General features: G+C 39.2%; 1 protein-coding gene across 2 annotated transcripts in view; it reads left to right on the plus strand.

The window, feature by feature from the left end:
- map1ab (microtubule-associated protein 1Ab) overlaps window positions 1–27,819 on the plus strand; it is an 87,447-nt gene that overhangs the window by 11,487 nt on the left and 48,141 nt on the right. Inside the window, exon 1 of one of the 2 annotated variants that reach the window (XM_032522549.1) lies at window positions 16,492–16,738. The exons of the other annotated variant lie outside the window; for it this stretch is intronic. The gene's annotated coding sequence lies outside the window, so the exon portion shown is untranslated. Of the gene's footprint in view, window positions 1–16,491; window positions 16,739–27,819 lie in introns of those variants that run through there. 2 annotated transcript variants of the gene reach the window in all.

The following is a 27,819-nucleotide window of genomic DNA, read 5'->3' on the forward strand; positions in this document are numbered from 1 at the left end:
CAGGGAAGGTCCGGCTCAATAGCGTATTGATTATTGTTTCTCAACTAGCTGAGGTGGTCCTTGGCGAAGTTTCAGTTCTGGAATGATATTGGGCTTATGTTGTATGACTGTGAGTCAGGGTGTTGATGGAAAAAATACATTTTCTGACCAAATGAATATTTTCAGTATTGTGGGTAACTCGTTATGACTGACATCTCAATTTCAGCTTTACGGACTTACAAACATTCAGATGTAAAATTCTAAAATATATCCACTTTGGAGCAGAAAATAACCATTAATTAAATCTGCACTAATTGTTTGGTCAAGGTCTTCAGCTGCCTACTACTATTGCTTGACAAAATGACTTTCTGTTTTGTGTTGCCGTCTGCGTCATTGTCATTTGTTGTTGGATTTCTAATTTTGTAGCAAAACTCTCTGATAACTCTTTCACAGCTAGACCTTGATATCTTTCGATGTACATCACTACTTTCAACTCAAGAAGAGTTTTATCCAAGGGGCAGTTGAAAGGGTGGCTATGGTCCATGGAGGTTTTTAGGGATGTGTGATTTTTAAATTTATAATTTTAGTCCAGGGCTCTGTCTGAGATTTGCAGCCACACCGTGTCAACGCAACCTATCATCATTTGTAAACTAACAACAGCTGTTTAGTCTCAGCTTTTCAGGGCATTATTATTTGGGTAGAATACAACATTTCTAAGTTATTGTTATAATTCAAAATTACACAAAGGGCTTTTCAAACCTAGGTTGAATAGTTTAATTAGATCTTCAAATTTCACAGTACACTGGTTTTTAATAAAAATGTTCAGGGCCCTCTGCACTTGCGCAGAATAAGAAATAGGTTTTCTTTTCATGTTGTAGCGGCAAAGCCGAGGTTCAACTCACAACAATACTGATACACTGAAAGTCATCTATGGGATTTACTGGTTTTGATTAAACATAACAAAAATAGATAACTGCTGGATCCAAAATACAGCTTTGTTTGAATGCCAAATAAATCCATTTACCTACTGTAGTGTTTTATTATTATTTATTATTTGATAGGATGTAGTTGACCTTAAAACTAACTTACTTACTAACATCCTTTCTAACCCTTACATTTGTTTAAATGTAGATTGAATTTAGACAACAATATTTGGTCGTAGTAAAACACCTGAAAATGAATGAAGCCAATAGAGTCAAGGAAACCTCTTTATACTATAGGTGGTCTTTATTGATCTAAAATCTGAAATACTCCTTCAGCGTTTCTATGCTAAAAATAATTATCTATTGAATGGGTTCATTCAGTAGGAGAGTGATAACACACCATCACCCTTTTCCCTTTTTAAAAAGCTGATCAAGTACAAATCAAAACGTCAATATGAGGCTATATGTGATGATTTAAATGTTGATTTAAAGAGTAAAAACTGAATGTAAAATATGCTTCAAGTTTAGGTCTGTCATAAACATCTGTTTTTTATAGTTACAGGAGGTTTTACTTCACTTTTACATGACCATTCCTCCATAACAAATATTACAAAGCGGCTCCTAGTGTTGGAATTATGTAATGCAGTGATGACTTCATATTTCTGGACAGGGACTCTCACTTGCAAAGAAACACATATACAGCTGAATAACCTACCGATACTTAATACCCCAACACACACACACACACACACACACACACACACACACACACACACACACACAAAAAGGCAGCCTACACAAATACCCGGCGAGGGCCTGGGGAGATAGGCCATGGATTAGTGTCAGCGATTTACTCTGATTAACCCTCCCACACTGAAATCACGAAGGTGTGCGTGTCCATTTGCAGTGTGTGTGTGTGCGTATAGCTATGACTGAAAATGATGTGTGTGCATGCTGTGCTTTGTGGAGTTTGTGTGAGTGCTGATTTCTGAGTATCAGAGTCCTCACTTGGTTTCTCTAAGTCGTTGAAAATCTCTTCTCCCTGCTGTGGTCATTGCCAGACATTTCCAGGAAGAGCTTTTTTCTTGGGAAATCTACTTTTTGTCTGGTTTAGTTTAAAAAAATTTGCTATATTCTTTAATGAAAAATGAGTTTTAGATAAAAACCTTCAAAGGCGTGGAAGGCGAAGGAAGTGCATGATGTGAAAAAAAGTAATTTCCACGTTCTTTAAAGAATAGGAACAGGAAGCAGTAATATAGTTTAGAGAATATTATAGATCCGGGGCTAAACTGACAGAAGCGCGGACCTCATAGAAAAAGTCGCAATTACAAATCCTTTTGCTACTTCAGAACCACGGACAGCTCTCTGGATTTATCAATACACAGTTAGGCAACAGATGTTTCAGTGCCATAGATAACTTGGAAAAACCTCAGTCGGATAAAGGATGAGTCAGGCAGACTAGACTAAAACCTTTAACTACACAACCCCTCTGCTACTAGGGGATGGAGGAAGTGGATGGCAGGTTAACAACACTGGTCAGCAGCATGTAAGCAATACAGAAGCATCCATTCATCTGAACCTAGATACTTTTTTCAGTGCCTCCGTTTTGGGTATTTCACTCCTGAGCTTCCCATAATGATTGGTGTATCTTTTCATTATTTATTCATTAATTCAATTTTCCATGAAGCTTTATTGTATGCTTTAATAGTGAAACTGCAGGTTTTTGAATGATCAGTATAGTTGACAAGTTCATAAAAGATTAAAAGTAGATTTGTCTTATTTAAATGGCAGCCTATGGGAATTATACTTGATATCCATTTAAAGCCTTTAAATAAAGAGTGGATCTCATAATGATGCATGATACACAGAGTCAAAGTTACACATACACTCAGTTGTCAGTTTGTGAAGTACACCTAGCTTAAACTGCTGGCAATTGAGATGTGATGATTCGACTTGGTTATTTTGGAGGATGTAGTTTGTGATGCTGTTGAATTGTGTTGTGTTATATTGAGAGGTGTTTTATCATTTTGTCTGCAAGGACACTAATAGAAGCATATATGTTTTGACAGACAACTGATGATTAAAACGCTCCAGTAATGGTGTTGGTAAGGACTGTAGATTAGCACTAATAATATGCACATGCCGCTACTAGCCTGTCAGTGCAGGTACTTATCTAAGATGTTTATGAAACGTATTGAACAAAGCACTGAGAATGCTAATTAGGACTGTAGCGGCAGTTGGTTTATGGGAAACAGGCTTCAGCGTCCCAGAGGTCCAGAGATCCTTTGAAGTCAGATGTGAAATCACGTGTTTCTTTTCTCTCATTTATTCTCTCTCTCTCTCTCTCTCCCTTTCTCTCTCTCTCTCTGTCATTGAGGGAGATGTGGGCAGAGAGAAAGAGAAAAGTAAAAGAATCAGTGGGAATAAATTTGATGTAATCATTACGTGTGGATCCTCCTTCCTACACACAAACACGCACGCACGCACACACACACACACACACACACACACACACACACACACACACACACACACACACACACACACACACACACACACACACACACACACACACACACACACAAGGGCGTGTTATCTCCATGGCATTGTCTGACGTACGTGGTGGAGGTGAGAGATGTGGCCCGAGGGTGGCACAGAGTGATTAAAGATTCACATTTGATAGTGGAGCCAATTTGCTCCTGAGCCTGGGGAAATGTGCTTTTCATGGCTGTTGCCGTAGCGACCTCTCCACCCCTGCATGGATAGGATGGCACTCGTAAGACCCTGAAGGTGTAACTTTGTAGATATATCATGACTAAGGTGAAAAAAAAGTCCAGGATGGTCAGGGCGCGTGCTGCAAATCTAAAGGACACATTGTTTTTTGGTAGGAACAGGATGTTGGATTGGGAAAGATGACGCATGAGAAACTGTATTCCTTCAGTTCCAAAGCTAAGAAAATACTTAAACATAATTTAACATATAATCTAGATTTTTATCTGGTACACCATGAAGTTATTGAAGAGAGTGTAAGGGTAATGCCAGACGAGGTGCCAATATTGGGAATGAGTTGATGACGGGGAGGCCAGAACCATCTGACGTGCAGCAGGAGTTGCTGGAGTTGTTTAATAGGTACACCTAGCTAAAACTAATGCAGTCTAATACAGCAGTCCCGCAATAAATAAAAGGTTATACTATTTAGTTTTTGTTGAAACTGTATTAGAGGAAGTTTAGAGTTTCGCTTATTTAGCTGAACCCCAAATCAAAATGCTCTGCTATATCAGCTACATTAAATGAATGCTATTTACATATTTTTGTGTGGCTAATGACCTAACAGACCACCCAACCAGATCAGCTTAAAAGCCCTTATTTGAAATGTCAGGATTTTTACTTTGGATAAAGCTTCATCGTCTGTTATCGCTCAACCTGTGCTAAGTATTAGGATTGAGCTTTTAATCATAAACCAAAAACTTGGTCCTTAAAAGTGTAAAGAGTGGATGGAAAACTTTTCAACATTGTCAATGCCTGTGCACATGCACGGGCCTGAGAGTCCTGTATATGAGGACGAAAGTAGAACCTCAGTTGTTCTTCCCATTTAGTCATATCCCCTCTCTCCCAAATCTTTCCCCTCTACTTAATAAAATAACTGTAATATATGCTTATCTGGAAGTAAAGGAAACCCGTCTACATCCCCTGTAAGCTCTTATTGCTGTTATTTCTTGCACTTCTTTGTCTTTGCACTTCATCATTTTAGGCTTGGATTCAAATTTGTACACCTACAATCTAAGTGATAGATGGCTTTAAATACTTTAAATCAAACCTATTTTATCTCTTTCCTCAGTTCTCATACCATTTCTTTTTCTGACACTTTTCTTCTAACAACTCACAGAAGTATTTGCATTTTGGCTTTGAACTTTGAAACATGTTGGTTGCTTGTAATGTTGGAAATCTATTTGAATGGGAGAGGGAAAGTCTCATATGAGGCACTGACAAGGAATCATTCACGTGCAGCTGTAATCTTTACTGAAGAAGTGCAGAGGTCATGATGTTTAGCAGTACGCTCTCATCCACATCTATCCCTAACATTTAACCAACAAATCATTTCGCTATCCTTTTTTTATACATTCAGTGATGTTTTGGCTGACCAAGTCTTTTAAAAGGAGAATGGGCTGTCCACACACTATTTTTGTTTCTTTGTTCAGACAGTAGAATTGCCTTGAGGGAAATGTGTGAGGAGGAAAGACGGGGAAAAATATGATCTGACAGGATTTGAGCTGAGCCCAGTTCCACTCACTGCTTTTGTGGTCAATAAAAAGATGGCTAAGTTATTATCTCCAATCACCATACTCACATTACAAGAAACCAGTTACAGTTTATTAACTATATTTTCATAGAAGTATGTGCTTGTGCTTTGTATTTTTTTTCTTGGATTAATGACCACAGTGATTACTTTGATGTATCTTGAAAAACAAAATTGGTCAGATCCAAGACAATCAATCCAAAGTAGTTTAAAATGTATTTATTCCATTAAGATATTCATGATGGCCTTGAACAGGGTGACTCACAGAATGTAATCAGTAAGTGATACGGGCGGTAAACAGGTGGGAGTGATTGAAACTAATCACCCATAAATGTGACTCTGAGGATACTATGCAATAAGACACTTTGTTAACCTCATCTTTTTACCTTTTTGTTGATATCATAAATATTAGATAATTTCCGTTCTGTACGAGGGTTACACAAGGTAATTAGAAGGTCACTTGGAGATGCAGTGTGAATTGTTTTTGAGTCGGGAACTTATTTTTCCAATTATTCCACATGATTGCAGCACAAATGCCCTATCACGAAATGTTAACGAAAATGATAACGAAAGTGAAGAAATGCTAAACGAAAGTGTGTGTCTGCCCCGTGATTTGGAGCCGCTTCAAATGTAATGTGTTCTTCCTTGGGTGCTGCTACATCCTTCTACCAAGTTTCATGAAAATCAGGCCAGTTGGGTTTCTGTAATCCTGCTGACAAATACAGACACACAATCAAACAGAAAAGCTGAGCTAAGACATAACCTGCTTGGCTGAGTAATAATAGCAAAGTCAAGATTAGGACCTATATGGCTCAACAAAACTGTGAAATATAAAAAGAAAAATCTGATTTTAACAATAAGTAAATGTCTTGTCAGAGATTTAGTAATTTTGCTGTAGAGACCGAAGGTCTAAAGAGCTGATTGTAAAAGTTGGTTTTCTTTATTTTATTTAACTTTTTCTGTAGCGTGAAAATCTTGCAGCACTCTGAATCGGACTTATCTGAAGTTGTGGTGTCTTGGGCATTGTTTATAAATGACACAGTAATGGACAGATCATTTATTTATACCTGACATTTTTTGAAAAACAAAGCTTCAGCTGTTGTCTGTCCTACATGTACAAAAACACACCTCACACTAGACCTGATTTACTCAACTAACCTGTGAGAAGACGGCAGAGGGACAGCGCTACTGGAAAAACACACCGTTTCTCATGTTTATGGTGCCATTGTTCCTTCCTATTCCCATCCCCAATCACCTCCTGCCTCTAAAATATTTCTTCCTGTGTCAATTTCTGTGTCTGTCTCCTATATTGGATGGCGAGAAGAAGACATTTTCATCACTGTTAGGTTAGCTAGATTGCCTTGAAGGAATCGATTGAGTTGAAGGAATTGATTGAGCACAGTGGCAACAGAAGTTATGGGTGGGAAGGTGGGAGCCTTTTTCCCCAGTGCCAGGATACGGTCGGCTCCTTATTTCCGCTGCTTTCTGCATGATGTTTCTGGGCTTCTGTGCTGGGCCTTTTCTTTAACTCCTTGGTGTTTTCCTTTTATATATTTTCAGGGCTGCACAGAGATTCCAGTAGAGATTCCAGTTTTATGACAAAAAGGTCCTTGTTATTCAAATCACAATCTATACTCAGCTCCCAAATTTATTCCACCTAACATTTCAGGGAAATTGTTTTTGAAGAAATCTAGACCATTTCAAATGAGGGTCTGGTACCAAATATACTCTCCGGTCTCTTATCAATCAATCAATCAATCAATCAATCAATCAATCAATCAATCAATCAATCAATCAATCAATCAACATTTATTTATATAGTGCTTTATAGCAACCTGCAGGTATAAAAGTGCTTTACATCAAGTAACAACAATAAAACATAACATACAGTAAAAGTAAAATTAAAAAAACATTTTAAAATGTTTTTTCTTGAAGACGAGTGCCTTGGGTTCCTCCTTGATGTCTATTGGATTTGTTCATGCCCCCTACTAAAGAGCATGTCTTTTTTTCACTAACACTAGTTCCATGAAGCTCCCCAATCTTTTCCGTTCTTCAAAACATACATCTAGTTTGTGATTGAAAGTTTCAATAGGTTGTGATTACTATGGGGGAATTTCTTTACAATACAATAAGGCTCATTAAATTCACAAGAGTCTCAGCTTTCGAGTTATATTGTTTACCGTTTAGGGTCCCCAGTATGCAGAATATTCAACACTTGAATTGTCGAAAATAACAATAATAATACGTTTTTTTCCCCAAAATGCGTGCAAATATTAAAAAGTCGACATGTCTACAAGGGGGAGATTTGTGGGTACCCAAGCATAGAACCCATTCAGATATTTTGAGGTGAGAGGTCAAGGGACCCCTTTGAGAATGGCCATGCCAGTTTTTCCCTCGCCAAAATGTAGCCAAAGCTTGAAGTGGTATTTAGCCTACCTTCACAACAAGCTAGCACAACCTGTTTGGTACCAATGGATACCATAAGTCTCTTAAGTTTCTTATTTGTTAGTATTAAGCAGGCTCAAGTATCGATCAATGACCTGAGAGTAGGGTGTAGGGCATTACGTTGTTTAAATAGTGTAGAACTGTTCTTCACAAATTAACTTCTTAACCTTCAACGTCTTCAATACCGCACTCACATTTCTCTGTAAGTAGCTTCACGTTCAGATGTAACAATTTAATCACAATTCACACTGTGCAACAGAGTCACGTATTCTTTATCTGCTTAATCAAAGGATTCTTTGAATCAGTGTGTTGAAGGGCACCTTCTGATCCGTTTTTCTGACCTTTTTTAAATTATCTTTGGCAACAATTTAACTACGTTTTACATACTGTGTGTGTGTGTGTGTGTGTGTGTGTGTGTGTGTGTGTGTGTGTGTGCGTGTGTGTGTGTGTGTGTGTGTGTGTGTGTGTGTGTGTAGATACAACATCCGATGCCACATCAGATGCACAAAATGTGGGGCGCCTGGTTAGCTCACCTGGTAGAGCAGGTGCCCATATATGCAAAAAAGAAAGAAATACTACAAAACAAATACATGAGCAAATCACTGGTGCTCATCCATTCATCACTTTATATTTTAAAGCAGATGCGGTCCTGTGCCAGGGATCTACGGTACCAATGAAACAGAAAGAAGTGACATTCATTTTGTAGCACATTATTAAGCTCTGTTAGACCATTCCCTATGGGAGATTACTTATTTATTATCTTCATCATCATCATTGTCACACCTTTGTATCATTGGCTCTTACAGCACTCAAGGTAACCACATTTTAATTTTGCTGTGTAACAGTGTCCTGACCCTCAGTGTGACACAGCAGTTCTGTCCTCTCACCTTGTCTCAGCGGGAGGAACTGTGTGTGTGTGTGTGTGTTAGTGTGTCTAGACAGACTTGCTAACAACACACACACATATTCCTCTTTCTCAAAGTACAGTAATGCTTATGTGAGAACTGTATGTTCTTGTTCTTGTGGTTACACACACAAATACACAAAGCGTCAGCTATTGTTAGAAAATGGCATCTGAGGGCCTGTCGGTTTCCATTTCGCTTGCTCTAAGCTGAACCAATGTGGAAATTCTGTTTGCGCTTACTCGACTCCTTTCTTTCTGCCTCTCTGCACATCGTCTTGTCTTGTGCTTTCTAGTAAAACACTCCCCAGTGCCTGGAGGCATTGAGTGGGGTGAAGAGTTTAAATTCCCTCAAGTTCACTAGTGCCACTGGCTAGTTAGTGGAACATAAAAAATGTAATGTTTGTTTTTTATTATTCATGTCGTCATCAAGTTGTATCTTTCATTCAGTATCATTCCCACACTAAGAATGCAAAAAAGTTGCAAAAAATTGCTAATGTAGAAAGAATTAGGTGACTGATGGTTGGAGCTTTTTTCAGGGCTTGGATTGACATGGAATTCTCGTGGTTTAATCATCAGTACCAAAACAACATAGCTGCATTAGAAATATCTAGTTTTGTTTGATAAAGTCAAAAATACAAGCTTAAATACATAAACATAAAGAAAGACATAACCATAAAGTGAGACATTTTACGACTTCAATGTGCATCCAATCACTGTTCTTAAAGGGGTTTTTTTTCAACCTGTACCCAATGTTTTTGTGTCTAAGTGACTGATGGGAACAATAACCCTTGACAATGGTCTATTAAGCGAGATCGTTGCCGTCGGCAGTGGCTAAGCAAGCTACAATGTAAGTTAATAGGGCAATTGTCCATTTATTTACCTTCATAAAAGTGCTTGTTTTACTTCTGACAGACTCAGATTAATATTCTGAAAACATCATGGAAAGGATCCCTTCAGAGATAGAAAACCTCTTTGAGACCTTTCTGTTTAATCTGAAACAGCCCTGAAGTTGCTAGCGCTAAACCCACCAGACTCCTTTTAAAAAAAGATGACTTTTAGCGTGTACAGAGCCAACATATTTTCATATGTAAATCGGTGAACTATGTGTTTATTTCAATCAAAACTAGAGTTGTGATAGTTGGAAAGGTGGAAAGACCAAAATAGCTTTTGATAGTTTTATTTTGATTCTGTGGATTTTCAGTGAAGTGTATTTTAAGATGCTAAAATTACTGTTTATTTACATGGAGTCTGGTGGGCTTAGTGAACGCAATTTCGCAGATGTTTTTATGTTTTAAGAAAGGATCTTACTCTTTAACAGAAAGGTCAACTTTGTAGAAATTCTTACCATAATGCTGTCAGACACTTAGAATATTAATCTGAGCCTGGCAGTGGTAAAACAAGCACTTTTGTGTAGGTAAATAAAAGCTAGACAATTGCCCTCTTAATTTACATTGTAGCTGCAGCAACTTTCTTACTGGATTAATTTCAAGATTGTAATTACCATCAGTCACTTAGACACAAAAACATAGGAAAATAGGGTACAGATAGAAAAAAAGGTAGTTACCCTTAAAAATCGTGTGAGCACTAACAAACATTTCGCTTTGTAGAAACCTAACAAAACAAAACATTCTCAGCAGCTCAGATTTGTGCCTCTGGCTTCTTCTCTATGTCATTGGCAGCTGAGGCTCATGGGTATCGTAGTATTTAGAGCCAGAAAAAAAACATGATTTTCCTGCTGTGTTTATGTAGAACATTTTGCATGTAATGAAACAAAAAATTAAAATGAGAATTAACAGTGTGAAACTAGCATCTCCTCTGAATTTGCAATTGTAAAAAAAAAAAGTGCTGAATAATGACGGCCCAATAATGACTGCTAATAAAATGCTAATGCTAGAACCTCAAATTTATGGTGTTCATTGTTATGTGTACAGGCACATTAGAGTCTTCCCCTTTTAGCCTCACAAACACACTGTGGCAGCAAATATTTCTGCTAGCAAGGCAGGGAAACATCTGAATACAGTGGATTTTAACAGAATCATAATCCGTAGCCCTTGAAGCTCATTTTGCTGTGACATTAACCAGTTTAGGTGACGAGAGTCATTAAATTTAAATCTTTGATGGAGATAAACCTGCTTCACTTGGTGCTGAATGGACCTGAGTGAATCTACAGCTGTGTGCACACTAATGCTAATCCAACAGTGCAGCGTCATCTCCCCTGTAATCTCACCGGCCTAACCCTCACCATGTGGGCAGTGAGAGGATGTGGATCTATTAGGGTTTAATATTTCAGTGTTACCTTCAAATTGAATGTCCCTCTTAAATGAAAATAACCAAGAAGTGGAGATTGCCAGAGTCAATTTTCCCTTGTCACCCAGGATAGCTAATTTGAAACTGGAGCGTGAGGGACAACATCTAAAAGAACTTTTTTCAAGGAAAACATGTCTAATAATTGCTCTACTTCAAAAGTGAGAAATGTATAAACCTATTAAATAATGAATAAGGGCTCACTTTGCTGTCTTTGATCTGTGGTGACTAGGTTTGGAGTAAGAATGTTTTGGAGTAAGTAAGTATGTTGTATTGTCCCAGCCACAGGAGAGAGAATTTCAGTTTCATTGTTATATTTCAATAATCCTCTTTGCACCAATGCTAACTGAAGCGGTGAGGCTGATGCACAGCTTGTGTTGTTGTTGCTCTCTGTGTTCAGTGGTTGTTATCTTAGCAACAGGAGGAACTGCCTTCATAATATGAACTAAGACATGCAGTGAACAAATCTGAACATAACCAACATTCACTAACTAATTTCAATTCATCGTTTGAATGCTACACATTTGTCATTACGTTGACTTCACCTGACTAGGTAGGCAAAGTGAGACAGAGAGACTGAGACTAAAAGAGACAGACAGAAAGAGAGAGAGGGAGGCATCCTTCCAAAGTGGTTCATTGCGTCATACATTATTGAGGCAAGTGTTGAATTATGCAAAGCTTGGATATTGATCCCAGGGCTTGCTATCACTGCAGTCTGAGGGATACAGAGAAAGTGAGTGAGAGTGAAGAAGTTCGGCGATAAGTGAGGAAAAGAAAGATTGGAAACATAGGTATAAGAGGAAGAGATGTACAGTATACTAAGAAAGGTACTAAGATAGAGATAAGAGGGTGAGATGGAAAGAAAAAAGACATGAAGAAAGAAAGGAGTGAACAATTCATTGAAAACAAAGTAAGAAGTAGATAAAGACACACTGTGAGCCCCATATGGTGTATAATAACAAGAATACAAAGGTGAGCCCCTGTCTCTCAGAAGGAACAGAAGTAGACAGATATGTTTAAAACATATCATCTTTGGTGCTCCACACATCATTAAGGGTTTCCCTGGAGGGCAAAAACATTACACTTGGCAGATTCTAGCATTGCGTTGCACACAGAAACCTCCATCATATAACACAAGCATGAAGTTGATCTCCAAGTGGCCTGGCTTGAATGCTGTTTTTGTTATTGGGGTAACTGAGGAAAAACTCTTGACTATTCAGTGTTTAACTGCAACGATTGAGAGGTAATCCTGAAGGTAGAAACACCATCTGTCCTAGTATGGTTGGCTTTGCATAGTGATTGATTAACTGAACATTTCCTGGAGAAGTAGTCTGGTAGAGAAAGGACAGCCTCAGTCTCAAAGTGAGATGTTTTTTCTCTGTTAAAGTGCAAGTCTTCATTTCCAATACTAGGAGCCCACTTGATCTGTTATTATACTAAAAGCAGAAACCTACAGAATAAAGTAGAGTTAAGTTAACATGGTAAGAAAGTTTAAAGGGAATGCTTATCACTAAAGACAGCCTGCTAGTTAAATAGTATGGCGTAGTTTCTGTCGTCCGCCATGTGGAATTCTAAGTAATGACAACAACACTGTCTGCGCATCCACATGACGCAAGCCTTTTGGTGATCATGCACCACCCCCACCCCCCCTCCTTTTATCTTGTCAAATCAAGGAGGACACGGAGGATTGAAAAATGCTGCTGTTGTCATTTTTAACACGTGACGTAAAACACGTAATTTGAGCTTCTGCACGCCAATGTCACAAGACTACACCATGTTGTAAACATAGCCATACTGAGTTATAAAGAGAGAGGTTTGTGGAGCTGATAGGCTTAAGTAGCGTTGTATCAACTCATTTGGCAATGGTTTGAGTGTAACAGACGTTCACTAATATAAAATAGTTGCACACTATAGCTTTAAGTAAACAATCACGCTTTTAATAGGAAAATAATAGTCCATGTGACAGGCGTGGTCAAAGATTTCTACAATACCGTATTTCCCTCTATTAATAAACACTGGCATTATTGTATTTTTATTATTTGATTTTATAAATTCAGGACAATGCACATGATGAACGACAACATACACGAAAGTGCCAGATTGTAGCCCAAGGGTAATTTCCATCTGCAGTCCAATAGGCGGTGGAGTTACAGTAAAAAAGACATAGGAGTAGAACATTTAGTATATAAAAACAAGAAGAAACATAAAGAAAGAAGAAGAGAGGAGGAAGAAAAGAAGAAAAGAAAACAAGACATCATTAGTATAGAAAAAGGGAAACAAGTAGCGTGGTTAACGGTTGGGTAGCTCAAGCCACAGCTTTACTGGCTCTAAGGAGGCAAAGTGGGACCCATTATAGTTGGGGAAGTGTGTTCCATAATGCACTACCTTTAATAGATAGTGCATTATGGCTGACAAGAAGAAGCTTTATTTATTAAGAGTGTGCCTGCTTCAATTATCACTTTTAAACCTTGTGTGAGTACTAACCACATTGCCTAAGCTAGCTGGCTAATATTTGCCTGCTTGTTTGCTAAGTTAGCTAACTTATAAGCTAACATTAGTTCTGTCTACCTACTCAACTATTTTGTAATGTTTAGTCTTTACTCAAAAGCAACAGTCATTGTGATAATGTGAGTTAAAGTGGGTTTGGCAAGCAGCAGAAATGTAACGGCAACTAAAATACTAGCTAACAGAGCTAGAAAATGTTACCCAGCTACCCCTAATTAGGTGCCTGTCTCTACCATAGAACCCTATGAATCAGCTGGGCCATTATGGTCATGGATATGATGGCATACTGTATATGTCAGCTGATGAGTAAAAATAGCTCTAGAAAACCCAAATTATGTTTAATGTCATTTAGAAACAGTCTTATTATGCAGTTTATACACCAGATAGCACTGACATGTTTAATTTTTTACTGTGTAAATGTCCCATTCTGTACATATGTTAATCGCAAAAATGTTTGTTTATGTTTTAAAATTGAGTATCAATAGATTTATTGTTGTCTCAATATTGGTATTTGTCTAAAAACATATGTATATACTTTAGTCTGTTAGCAATGGAAGACCACATCTCACAAAATAAAGGGATCATGTTAAACTGTATTATTACAGTGCATAGTTACATACATGTAGTTTGATTAATTATGATGAGTGTGTCAGCACAATGATTTAACTCTTGACTATGACTCAACCTTTAACGCTCAGATTGTTTTGGTCGTTCCACCTACAGCCATTTGGGAGAGGTACACAAAAACCAGAGAGGCTAGCATTACTCTGTCTGTCTCACTCTCTCTCTCTCGCTCTCTTCTCTCTCTCTCTCTCTCTCTCTCTCTCTCTCTCTCATCTCTATCTATCCATTTACAGATAGGACAAGATGCTTTCGTTGCAGGACCAGGAAGAAACAATCTTTCCTTGGTTGAAAACTGGTTGATCTTGTCAGCTGACGTTTTATTCCAGTGACAAGGAGAGTGTTAGATGAGTTAGGTGTGTGTGTGTGTGTGTGTGTGGGTTTGGTGTGTGTGTGGTTGTGTGGTGTGGTGTGTGTGTGTGTGTGTGTGTGGTGTTGTGTGTGTGGTTTGTGGATGTGCGTGCATTGCCGCGTGGTGGTCTATAACAGTTACAATACCCTTAACATGCACACACATGGGTATTGTTAAATAGGGGTTGGCATCACCAGATGCTTCCCAATACAATTCATCATACTTGTGCCACGATACAATATTATACGATTTTAAACTTGCAATATCTGCGATATATTGCAATTATAACCTTTTTCCACTTCTAATTTTCAATTTCATAATGATTTCCCACAAGGAAACTTGATACATCTGTCTATCTAAAAAGTACATTTCTCTGGTTTTTCAACTTCATTCAATTTTCAATTTGTTTGCTGCAAAATGGGATTGTCAAGCAGACAAATTGACCCTCACAACTTGGCGCCTGTGTATTCGTTACAGTATTGCCACGTAAAATATCGCGATACTTTGCTGTATTTTTTTTTCCCACCCCTATTGTTAAACTAGATGGATGGCAGTTGGTGCTGTGTACTTGTGGCAATGTGGCAAAAAGTCAGCAACACACGCAGAGCAAACACATGTACATGACAATACACAATGGCCAACAACAACACAAATTAAGTACTTAACACAAAACATACAAGAATGATTGTATATAATAGACAAAAGTGCAAACACAATCGCAATGACACTCACAATCCTGCTTACTGGGGTGTAAACATTTTCATCATTTACTTTTCTGATTACTTCTAAGCTTTGTTTTATTACACACAATGGTGGAGAAAAGTATAAAAGATTAGAGAATGTGTGAGAGAGAGAGAGAGAGGGTGGGCTGCTCTTGGTTGTCACATAATGTGACACTAAGTGCTGTGGGCGGACATTATGCACACAATGTCAGCCATATCATTATTAAGCCTGTTTAGGTTAGACTGTGGTTTGTGCATTATATTTCTTTCATTAACTAGGATGATGTTGTATGCTCAAAATGTACACCGTGGAAAGTAATTGTTGAACAATGGGCCTGCATGCTGCTGTATCAGCCTCCTCTCTTCTGTGAAGGCTTGCCACAAGAGTTTGAAACCCATTTACAGGGATTTGGTCTCATTCAGCCACAAGAGCATTAGCGAGGTCAGCCACAGATGTTTGGGCGATAAGACCTGACTTGCTGTCAGCGTTCCAGTTCATCCTAAATGTGTTTGGATGGGTTTGAGGTTAGGGCTCTGTACAGGCCAGTCAACTTTTTCTACACCGAAATGTGAAAAACATTTTTTGTGGACCTGGCTTTGTGCATGGAGACACTGTAATGTTGTTACAGGAAAATGCCTTAATTAAACTGTTCCAAACTATGTTTAAAGAGTAGTTTGTTGTATGCTGTTACATTAAGGTTTACCTTAATTGGAATTAAGGTGACTAGGCCAAACCAAAATGCCCCAGACCAAACTATAATGGTTTTAACTAAATGCCATGAAATTTGGTTTTAATAGTCTTGGTCCTCTGATGTTGATTCCTAAGGATTTTGGTGCATCCCTCATCTGTCCTGTAGTGCCACCATTAGGACAAAATGTATGGTAGTTTCGTTAATTTCATCAAAACAAAATGAACTGTCCCAAGGCTGTTTGAATTGTTAAGCATTAGTAGATTGCATTATCTAGCTACCCTTACAGAGTAATGTTAAAACAATTTACTAGAACTACCATCAGCCCTCTTTTACAGAAACTAAATTTCAAAAAATCACTTTTATATTGTCATGAATAATGTTTCTGGTCAAATCCTTAGTTGTAGGCTAATCCTTGGTCAGGTGTACCCCTATGTTTCCAGAACAAGTTTTTTGTTAGTGGTATTTGAATTATAGTTGCTGCCTAATTTATGAACTGCTTTGATGATTCTCATGGTGTCATTGTAAGCTACGATTGACTGTCAACAGATGTTTTCGTGGAGCGCTGTGAGATATGGTGCATAACACGCTCACTCACAGACACACATACACAGCACAGAGCTGCTGTCTCTCTCCCTCTGCTTGCAAAAGCAATCCACCCACCCACACCGGCTTGGCAGTGAATGAGTTACTGCTGGTGCAGTGTGTGAGCCTGGTGCGCCCCTCCCTGGTTGGACCGCACGCCGCTGGTCGGCTGTCTGCAGACGGATGTTGCAGCAGCTCGACGCGCTGCGCTCCGCCGCCAGGCTGTATTCTTCTTCTAATATTCCAACTCTCCTCCTCTTTCCTCCTGTCTCAGTCTGACGCGCACACGCGCACACTCACACACACACTCTCACACACACACACACACACACACACACACACACACCGCCGACGCTCCTCTCCGGCTACTAGACACACAACTCTCCAGTAAAGTGGCTCATCATCCATAACGGTACGTAAACTGTTTATGAAATATCCCAACTGTATTGTTTTCTTGCCTTTTTGCGCGGAGTTGATTGCGACGGCAGCTTTCTTGAGTGGGATGCTGTGGAGCGATGTTGCGTATTTTGCCTGTTTTTATTATCCCATGTCTGATTTTTCTCTCTTCTCTGCACAGACGTGACGTTTATCCTCAATCAACTGCGTGCTAATCGGTTTTGTTCCGTCTAAAATCATCTCCGCATCCAACATCCAGGAACGAAACATTGACTTTTATGCGCAGTTTTTATGATAACGCGCAAAGAGAGAGATATGGCTGGAAGTAATTAGGGCATGAGCCAGCATAAACTCGTTAAACAATCAATCTATCAAATCTACCTTGACATAAGAGGAGGCTAAGGTTCAGACGGGATTTCAGCAAGTCCTTTCTTTATCCAAAGTAACAGGATTAATGCAGGACCATAGAACAGTAGGTGCCTATGTAACCTATTTTTGTGTGAAAATGTACTGTATGGAGCAACACATTACATACATATCTGAATGAGCTGTTATGCAAAGGAGTGCAGTCTCTACTTTTATCATATAAATAACTATTAGAAAACCAAAAGATTAAAAGGTTTGAAGGTGATATAGTGGATAGATAGATTGTCCTGTAACTGCAAAGACACGGGCTGGAATGTCCTAAATTTAGTCCTTTTCTGCTCAGTCACTTTGAGTCGATATGGATCATATAAATGAGAAGTACCTTCCATGCAGGTGATGCGGATGAACTCAGTGCCCCCTATAGACAGACATGGAGAAAAACAAAAACCCAGTTCTGTGTACATGGAGTCATTGCTATGGTTTCCAGTTGGCATGCTGGTAACGTAATGGGAATGGTGAAGTCAATCTTCGGCCAGTGTTTTGGTACAGAGGAAAAATGACCATGCAGGTTCAGACTTGTGCACAGAGACGGAATAGAGACTGTGTGTGTGTGTGTGTGTGTGTGTGTGTGTGTGTGTGTGTGGGCGAGGGGGTAATGTTTGGTTTCAAAACAACAGCCATCAATTTTACTCTAAAATAGATAGCCTAACTGTGTTTGTGATGATTTCATTCTGCCGGGGATGTTGCCATTGCGGTTGTTAACCATCGTGTGTGTGTGAGGTGTGTGGTGTGTGTGTCTGTGTGTGTATGGTGTGTGTGTCTGTGTGTCTGTGTGTGTATGTGTGTGGACTGATATGAATTGACGATTGAAGCAAGAAAAAACATGTATATTCAGTATTAGTCATTATTCATCCTGCGTTATTGATTAATCACCATCACTGTTTAGTTTCCTGTATTGGTTTCTGGGATGGATGTTTCCAGGGACTAGCAAAGGTGGTTCGACCAGCCTGTTTGTGTTGTTGTGTGTGTGTGGTGTGTGTGCGTGTGTGTGTGTTTGTATGTGTGTGGGGTTTTGTGTGTGTTTTGGTGCGTGTTTTTGTGCGGTGTTGATCTGCGTCCCTGATCTGAATGATTGTCTGCTTGCCTGATTATTTTGGTTCCGCCGATATAAACTGTGATTGTTTGCATGCAGTCATTTTTAATACTACATTTTTAATACTTCCTAGAGCAGAATTTCGGCCCTGCAGCATTCTGGGAAGTTTTAGTTAACCCATCTAAGTTTAACCCTACTATCTGGTCTGCTATTGAATCAGCTTTTTGCAGCTCAGCTAACATTGCTGACTCACTTTTTGACATTTATTATCTAATATTATATTATATAAATAGCATTATATTATATAAATGTTATAGAAAAAAACTTAAAATGCATGGTTAAATAAGTAAGTACCAACGAGCAAGGCAACACCGCAATGCATACAATTAGCCTAGTGTTTGGCTGCCAGGGAATCAACAGTTAGTATTGCAGTGAGAGTGAGGAGTTGCCTCCATGAATCAGTCTCTCACATCCCACACTGACTACATAAATTCAAGGTTCTCCATGAACTATAGGAAGTGCTGGACTAAGGAGAAATAAATTGCTGTAGATAGCTTGTCAAATCAAATGGAAATGTCTTCAGTTTCTATGTTTTCTTCTTTTGACTTCTGTTTTAATTGCTAACCAGTCATTCCAACAGTGTACTAGTCTTTTATCAAAAGAATCATTATTCAATAATATATCCTCATGGGTATTTTTATAGTACAAAAACTAATGGAGTTTTGGAACAGATATGCCCTCAGGGTGCTGATGCTTTATGGTTTTTAGACTCTCTTAGTCAAGACATTGACCCATGTTCCAGTTAATGGAGCAGGTGAAGCGTAAAGGTTAGGGCCATATTTTAAACCACAAGTTAGAATTCTCAATGGAAAAGGAAAAAAAAATGAATGGAGTGTGTATGTGTTACCAACATCTACTGATGAAGTGCCCTGGGAGAGCATCAAATTCACAACTGCTACATCGGGGCAAATCACACAGGTTACTGCTGTCTCAGACAAGAAGTGTAGAAGTTGTTTTTTAAAGTCTGCATACATCCAGGGCTGGGCAACATACTGTTCAATATAATATATTAGGCTAGATATTGCCTTCAATTGTGGCTATCATAATATCGTAATAGGACACATGTGTTGTCTGTCCTGGTTTTAAACGGCTGCATTACATTAAAGTAAGATGTATATTCTGAATTACCAGACCACTTTTCATTATTTGCCCTTTCCCCATTAGTCCTTATATGCAGTTGTGATCAGAAAATTTCGCAAATTTCTTTGTGTTAATATTTGTGAAAGCGCCAATGTCAACCCTACATATCGTCGCAAATATGATATGTGGTATTGGTCAAAAATATTGTGACATTTGGATTTCTCCATATCGCCTAGCTCTAAGCTATCTAAAAAAAGTTCAAGGATCCATATAAATTAAAACTATGTCCATGATATGGCACTATAAAGATGTAGCTCTTTTTAGGTCCAACTCAAAACCTAAAAACCCAAGTTCTAACCATGTGGAGTGACTCATTCTGAGTGAACACAGGGAATTTGACTGCCGTAGATGTGACAGAAAGGCATAAAAGTTAATTAAGTTAAGTTAATTCAAACTAAAATTAAAATTGTGCCCTGTTTAAGCCGTGGGTGCTAACACTAGCAGGAGGATAAATCGGTGTAGCTACATGGTGAAATCGACGGAATTCTCCTTTAAGCATTAAAAGCTAATATGACGGGATAATCATGTAACGTTGTACGAATCACGGGGGGGGCCTTTTCTCCTGCCCCTCGGTCAAAGGTCAGGGTCAGCTGGAAATCAGCTTTCCTGAAAAGGTGGGTATTTGTCTGTTTGCTCTTCAGCATTGCAGCTGTTTGACCCATGGACTTCTGCTAGGAGACATAGTATATACTGAGACGGCAACAATGGTAATCTTCTTATGGTTTATTATGTCTTTTGACCATTGATCAATCACTTGTCTACAAAATTGCTTTTTATCTGACCAACACTCCAACATCCAAATATATTCAGTTTACCAGTCACAAAGAACAAAGAGAAGCAGCATACTTCTTGGTTTGTTTGAAAATTTACTTTAACAACTAATCAATTTCTATATAGGTGCTAATTTTTATCGGTTAATCAACTAATCTTCTCGGCTCTGTTTAGACTGAAAAACAAAACCAGGTAAGTTTTTAGGAAAAAACTGGCAGGTCGTTCCATCATGTTGTCTGACTTATTCTGTTCACTATTCTACCAAAATTTGACCTGACACAACACCAACCACATGCTTTCAAATCACTAACTCTTGGCTACTCAAGAAAGTGTTCTTATTGTTAAACTGCAAGGATTTGGGATTGTTGAAGGAGAGACAATAAACGCATCGCTTTGATTAGCAGCTTATAGGGCAAAGACTTTAGTTAGTTCATTGTAGAAATCATAAGTCAGGACCACAAACCACAGCCTGTACCCTGTACACACCACTCTCTCTCTCTCTCTCTCTCTTACACCACACACACACACACACACACCACACAACACACCACACACACACACACACAAACACACACAACACCTCCATCCCATTACTACATTCTAATGGTTTAAAACCAGTGACCATTTATAAGCACCAGGCTGTCATGAGTCACTAAGCACCACTGGCAAAGCCTGAGTTGCAGACCACTGTGGAGTGTGACATACTTCATTAGGTCGTTTATTAAAGTATTAGCCGTCTTATGTCACGGAATAAATACTTGAATGGGGACATTTGCTGGCTTTCTAATAAGTGGCCAACTTGTAATCGAAAATGCAGTCGGAGGGAAGTGCTTGAAATCGGCTGAACCATCTTCTCTCACCATTCCAGCTAGACTAGCGATCACTCTGGGTCAGTGTGAATTGATGAAAAAGATGTTTGTTGCACCTTTTTTCAGTAACAATGGCAGTAATAGCTAATAGCTTTGGTCACTGCTTTACCACCACTAATTCTACTATATCACTGGCAACTTGGTGTGACGTTAGTTTTCTCCCACACTTGTCTCACAAAGCAAATTGTCCAGTTCCATTATCTGCTCTTCGCAGGCCCAGACGGTAGTCAAGTTGTTTAGGAGAGGCAGACGTTAGCAGGAAGTCGTAGCTTGATGCCACTTCCATCAATAGCAACATTTTTGGGGGGACGGACACTAACTCCTACCTGCTCAGTTCAGATAGAGCATCAGTTAAATGGCAAAAGTAGTTCAGAGACACAGGAGTGTGTTGAGAATGTAAGAGGGACTGGGAGAAAATACAAAGCCAATGCAGAAACCTGGCTCACTATGCTTGGCTCATTTCTGTCTGCAATGTGTAGTCTATGCCAAAAAAAAAAAAAATATGTGGATCATCAACAAATGTCGGCAAACTAAAATACCAGCAAAACATTATTTTAGTAACTTATTTTAATTAAATAGTCCAAGCTGTGCCATTTAAAACACATAACATGTTTTGACGGTAGTGGTATATATATTACCTTTATATGTCTTTTCTCTAGCATTTGTCATTTTACACATTTTCAGTGTTGTGTTGTGTAGAATCAGAATAACGTGAGATGAGAATAGATTAGCGATTTAAAGTGCCCATATTGTAAAATAAAATCACTATGTGTGTTATTTAGGGTGTTATTTGTGTCTCTCATGCTTCAACACGCATACAAACGTGGGAAAAACAATTAAATCAAATACAATTAGAACATGAAAATGAGCATAATCAATGTGCTTTAATTCAAAAACTTGCTCAAGATACATATTTCAGTTGGAAATATATTTTTCAACTTTTGGGGGCCTCATATGCGTTTGTGTTGCCAACTTGGCACATGCAATGGTGCGTAGTTTAATTTAGTATACATAAAAACAGTAGCTTGAAAATGACCACATAACTTTATGTAGACGTACGCTAGCAGCCTATGGATGGCAGTGTCAATGGTCAGTCCACCACTTTGTAAAGGACTGGAAAATCTTAAGAGATAGATTGCCATTAAACGTTTTGCAGACATTCATGGTCTCCCAGACGATGAATCAAGACTTAGATTCATTAGTCTGCTTTGCCAGACCCTCCACCAAAGCACGTGGAGGAGAGTCTAGCTACTCCACCACAGCATTCTGGAATGGGGGAAAACGTTGCACCGGCGGAAAACCAGCGGGTGCGCAGGCGAGGAAGGGAACTTGTTTTGTTGAACATGTGAACCTTTAAAAGTTGATTAGTCTCAACAGAAAACTCAAATTGGACAGTAGTTTAGCTAGCGGCTGGTTTGCCTTGCGAAGATATGAGAAAAGGTTAATCATAGTCTTCATAAATCCACCGGAGTTAACAATGCCAACACAAAGGAAGCCTAAGGGAATGGATTACAGTCAAGTGGAGTGAATCCGGCAGATTTTCAGGCCGCCACGGAGCATCCCGGAAGTGCAACGTCAAGGATAACAGACAAGGTTATTGAGTTTCCTCCAGTGCAACCATGACATAGACATTGTTTGTATATTCTGGACCCTGCATCTAGATCCTATATAAGCCCCTACCACATCCAAGGCTATATTCTAGTAATTTGTGGGCCACCTTCTTACATTAGAGCCCTATATTCTCAGTTCCATTTTCCCCCAGTCCGATGCCCCTGGTCGGCATGCTGGCATTAGCATTAGCATCAAGCTCAAGCATCTGAGTGCCAAGTACAGTTACACAATTGTTGTTATAGGATCACTGTTTGCTTTGATTAATTGGCTAACAGTCAGAGAGAGGTTACATTGATCAACGCTGACAAATTAAGTGTCAAATGTAGCAGAATATCAAGTTTAACACCACTTAACTGGTCTTAATTTGAGATCCTGATTGTGATGTCGGCTATCTGTGTTTCCAAAACATATTTTGGCTTTTTTCAGCATTCATTTATGAATAAGTACCTTATGTCTGTATGTTGACAGTATGCTTTATTTTGAGTGTGACAGCAGTACACTCCATCCCTGACATTCACTAGCTAGCTACATATATTTATTCATATTTTGTTAAAAAAAAAACATTTTATATATATATTTGGTAGTGCATTCAAGACCTACTGGGTCACCCCACCTTCAGGAGTAGATGACCTGACTGTAAATTTTAGCTTTCAAAGGACAGTTCAGAGTTCCATTTTAATGCTGGTCAGACGAAACACTGAGTACTGCACTAGTATTTTTGGGGGCATGAAAATGATCATTAACATGCAGAACATCAGTTACAAAACACTGGCTCTCATTATAAATTTGGTAATGACTCTCATAAAGCCTCATGGTCAAACCCTTGCAAGGTGGACTTATATCTCAGCAAAAACATCATGATCGTTTCTGATAATGTAATCCTGTTCTATATACAATAAGAAGTGCTAGGTACATAAATATTAAGCAAGCACCAAATCACAAGCACGCCACGTAAAACTTAAATGTCTGTAGATTATTTTGGTTCGAACAGAGGGGAGTACAAAGAAGTGGGTACTGAGCCGAGAGTTGAGGACTCGGCGATAATAAGGAGAGAAAAGAGGGGAGGTTCTGGCTCGAGGAATGCAGCAGGGAGAAGTCTTTGCAGTGTTTCACACCTCCCTGTTTACTCTCGCTGTTTAGCAAGCTCTCCCTGCTGCCTGTGTTGTGTGTGTGTGTGTGTGTGTGTGGGAGAGAGAGAGAAAGAAAGAAAGAGAGAGAAATGACATATATGCAGAAATAAGCCCATGCCATGTTGTATTATATTTAGTAAAAGACTGTTTCGACTCTTAATGCCAGACCAATGCGACGAACCTCTGCCCCACCCTCCGTTCTTCAAACACCCCTGCTGAAATTTGGGTTCCTTTTTTATGGTATAATCCGAGTTCTTTGGGTTCTAAACATACAGCCACTAGACAGTAGATCAGAAACATGTACACACAGGGTAAAAAACAAATGTTTCTCTTAAACTCTTTGTCCTTCTACTCCCCTGGGTTATAGAGCAGAATAGAAACAGGAGGATGATGAAGACTGAAAGAGTGTAAGGAACATCATTATGCAGTTTTTTTGGATGGAGAGCGAGACGATTTAGTGAAAGCTGCAAAGATGGAAGAGTCTGAATGACAAAGCAAGAGAAAAAGAGGGAAGAAACATGGTCTTACCAGAGTTAGAGTCAAAATGGAGAAAAGAATTGAAAAAAAGGAACTAACACAGTACAAATCGACTGCCTTACAAAACATAATGAACAAAGGCCAGAACGACAAGGACTAACACAGACAGACAGAAATAGACACAAGACAGGACAAAAGAGAGAGTAGTACACATGCAGCAAGCAATTCATGTGATGGCAGCCATATTGGTTGGAGTGCGGAAGGTGCTGCCTCATGCCTAGAATTGTTCCACTCCACCCTCAAAGGAGAAGAGTAGCAGTAAACATGGATCCCTCCATCAGGAGTTGTTCCCAGGGACCACAGCATCAAATCCTGACAGACAGCGGTGCCACTGTGTATCCAACGGGGCTGACACACCCAGCTCTGAAGGGATATACCTCAGCAAGCCAGCAACGTATAGCAGTTGAATGCAAACCTTTGTTCTCTTGTTAGATATTTGCAAACACATGCTGCATTTCGGCCTCAATTATGTTTGTATAAGTGACCAAAGTTAGACAATGTGGTGTTACTTTGACAATGGCCGAATCAATTGATTATTACAATTGGGTATTAGTTTGTAGTTTTGGCCATCAATAGTGTGATAGCACTAGCTTATTAGCTATGCTAATATGCTTAGCATATGCTATTTTTTTTAAAGTAAGTGCTGTGGTACACTAGCAGGAGACAAGTTATAAGTGAGGTAAGTTTGGAGAACACTACCGTGTTAATCATTTAATTGATAGCTACATATTTTTGTTTTATCTTTTTTGTGTTGTAGTTTGTAGACGGCCCCTAAGCTTACTGCCGTTTCAACACAGGAACTAAACAGACTAGTTAGCACAAATTTCATGCATTTCTTTCACATCTACTGCAGTCAGATCACTGTGCTCACTCGGAAGGAATCACTTCACAGGGTAGGCACTTTTAATGACATTTTGAACATGTTTAGAGGCTAAAAACATGTTTAAAACTTGCCCTGTTTTAAAGCTGTTGGGTGTAAAGCTAGCAGGAAGAAAACACCAGTGTAGGCAGCACTGATTGTTTTGTTTTCTTTTACTGACAGCACTCAAATTACTAACAAACAGAACTACTTGTTGGAATCGACCGGAATTTCTCTTTAATTGCTGAGCTTGGGGATGCGATACATTGTGAAAGGAAGTCGATCGATACCAATACTGGTTTATAACAAACCCCAGGTTAGCCAAACGTTTTGAAGAGAGAAAATAACATCAAATGCAAAATTTTACCCAAACTGTCGTCCCTGCTCAAGTTTTAGTCAATGCACTTGCTGTATTTTAGCGTGAGCACACAGTTTCCGTTTTTCTGACATTTCCTAACTAATAAAAAGGTTTTAGGGGTCTACTATCGATTGTTTTTTGCCCTGTCTGGGTTCATTGTAGCAAGTCACCATCGTTTTCAGATCTCAGCGGATTTCTTTGGTGTTGTCATAACGATGGCTAATCACGCATCTAATCACTCTTGACCTTTAGAATAGCAGTAAGACAAACAATCCAACTCAAGGTCTAAAAACCAAAGTTGTTTAGCGTCCTGTTCAGACTGGAGATAATATTTCAACAAACAGTACAGACTTAAAGTTAACTACAGTATTAGACTTTGTTCAGGCTCACCTGGTCCTTCATTGAATGGAGTAGGAGACCCAGTTGAGTTTCTTTAACATCAGCATTTGTGCGCCTGGTAGCTCAGCGGTTTAGAGCGGGCGTCCATTACGAGTTTACTCCTCAGCAGAGCCCCGGTGACCTGACCCTTTGCCCATGCTGCATGTCATTCCCCCTGTCTCTCCCTTTTCAAGTCTTAGCTGTCATATAGAAATAAAGGCCTAAAATGCCCAACAATTATCTTTCAATAAAAACATCAGTAATATTAAGGGTCTCTGCCCTTCTCAATTAAGAGCAAGGGCTTCTTCTGGGAGCACTCTGCACGATGTACATACACTCAGGAATACAAATTGTATGCGTTCTGTTATGCCTTTTGGTAATATAAGATTGTACAATTTTAACCTTCATGGGAACGTGAAACGTAGCAAGGTTTTGTTCCTCTTTAGAACAGAATGTAATGCTTAACAACATATATTGTTAAGACTGTAGAGCTAAATGTATATTCTTTCCTGGAGGTTGTTGAAAAAGGTATTCTGGTATAGTAAATGTAGAAAAATGGGTTAGGATTATGGTGCTGATGCTAGCTGAAGGGAAGACAGGTTCACCAAAAGTAAATCATTCATCACAATTAATAACCTTTGACAAAGTTTGAATGCCACAGAAAATGCCACAGAAAAAATGTTTAAACGCTTTCATTTTTGGAGTTGCTGGGCTTGAAATGACGGGCAGCGGTACTATTAGAAAAACACTGTCCGTTGTAAAATATTATGAAGCTTAACCTGAGGACCTTCATCTTGCTGAACATAGCAGGTTTGAAGTGGCTATGCAACAAGAGATGCAAATGAGGAGAAGAGACAATAAAACTAATGAGGAGACCGGTCCATGGTAACCTGTCCTTACGTAGGCCGTTGTAATTGTGAAATAACTTCTCGGTGTGTTATGGCTGACAAAGCTGAGACAGACTTTTTACACAAAGTCTTACAGTAGCTTAGGCCTTTCAAGTCTTTATTAGTGGGGTTTTGTCTAATAAGGGATACCCAGTTTCAACTATAAAAACCTAATTTTGCAATTCAATCTTCAAATCCTTCTGCAGACTTTAAACCTGCCAACAGAACAGGATTGAAAACATCCACCATGCCAAGCTGATAGTCCTGAAATAAGCCTGTGTGCACGTTGATCCAGATCTAGTAGCTGAGTCCAGAAAGGAACGGAACACGCACTTTTTTCCTGCTCTTTATTACTTTGAATTGAATGCATCCATACATAATAGTGAAAGTGAAGCTGGTGCTCAGTTTCCTTTGAGCTCAACTAGCATCGATTTGGATCTACATTGGCCTGTGCTTCTCTGAAAGCTGCTACTGCAACGTACAGTGCTGTAATCACAGTTACACCATCAAATAGAGAAGCTTCTGTATAATGTTGGACTGGATCAGCAAAGCACGTATCTATGAGGCTGTTGTTTCTGTAAGTGTTATTACCAAGCGACCAGCCGGTTTACTTTAACGTGGCGCGCTGGAATTTAAAGCCACCTTAAGTTGACGAGTAAACTGAGGGCCAATGCTCTCACACCAGGGGCTGCTGCAGAAAAAGCTCCAACAAATTAGCAGTCGCATGCAGCCAATTTACACACCTGTGACTCCAATGGCATTTGTTCACCACTCCATTCCCATTATTTCATCCTCGAGTTGTGATCTCCAAGTCTTCTTGCAGAGGAGGAAAGCTTCTTCGTCCAGCCTTTGCAACGATTTTGGTGTTCCCACATTGGGTATTGAATATCTTGTCTTGTGATGGGAAGGTACAAGACTCTTATTTTCCATAACTGTCGATCCCCTCGCCTGGCATGTCTACCCGACCCAGAGAACCTGTCTTGTGCGGTCACCAAGATGAATGTAGACATCCCTGCTCGTCAACATATGTTGAACAAC

This window comes from Etheostoma spectabile, chromosome 8, assembly GCF_008692095.1.
Source record: "Etheostoma spectabile isolate EspeVRDwgs_2016 chromosome 8, UIUC_Espe_1.0, whole genome shotgun sequence".
Classification (NCBI taxonomy): domain Eukaryota; kingdom Metazoa; phylum Chordata; class Actinopteri; order Perciformes; family Percidae; genus Etheostoma; species Etheostoma spectabile.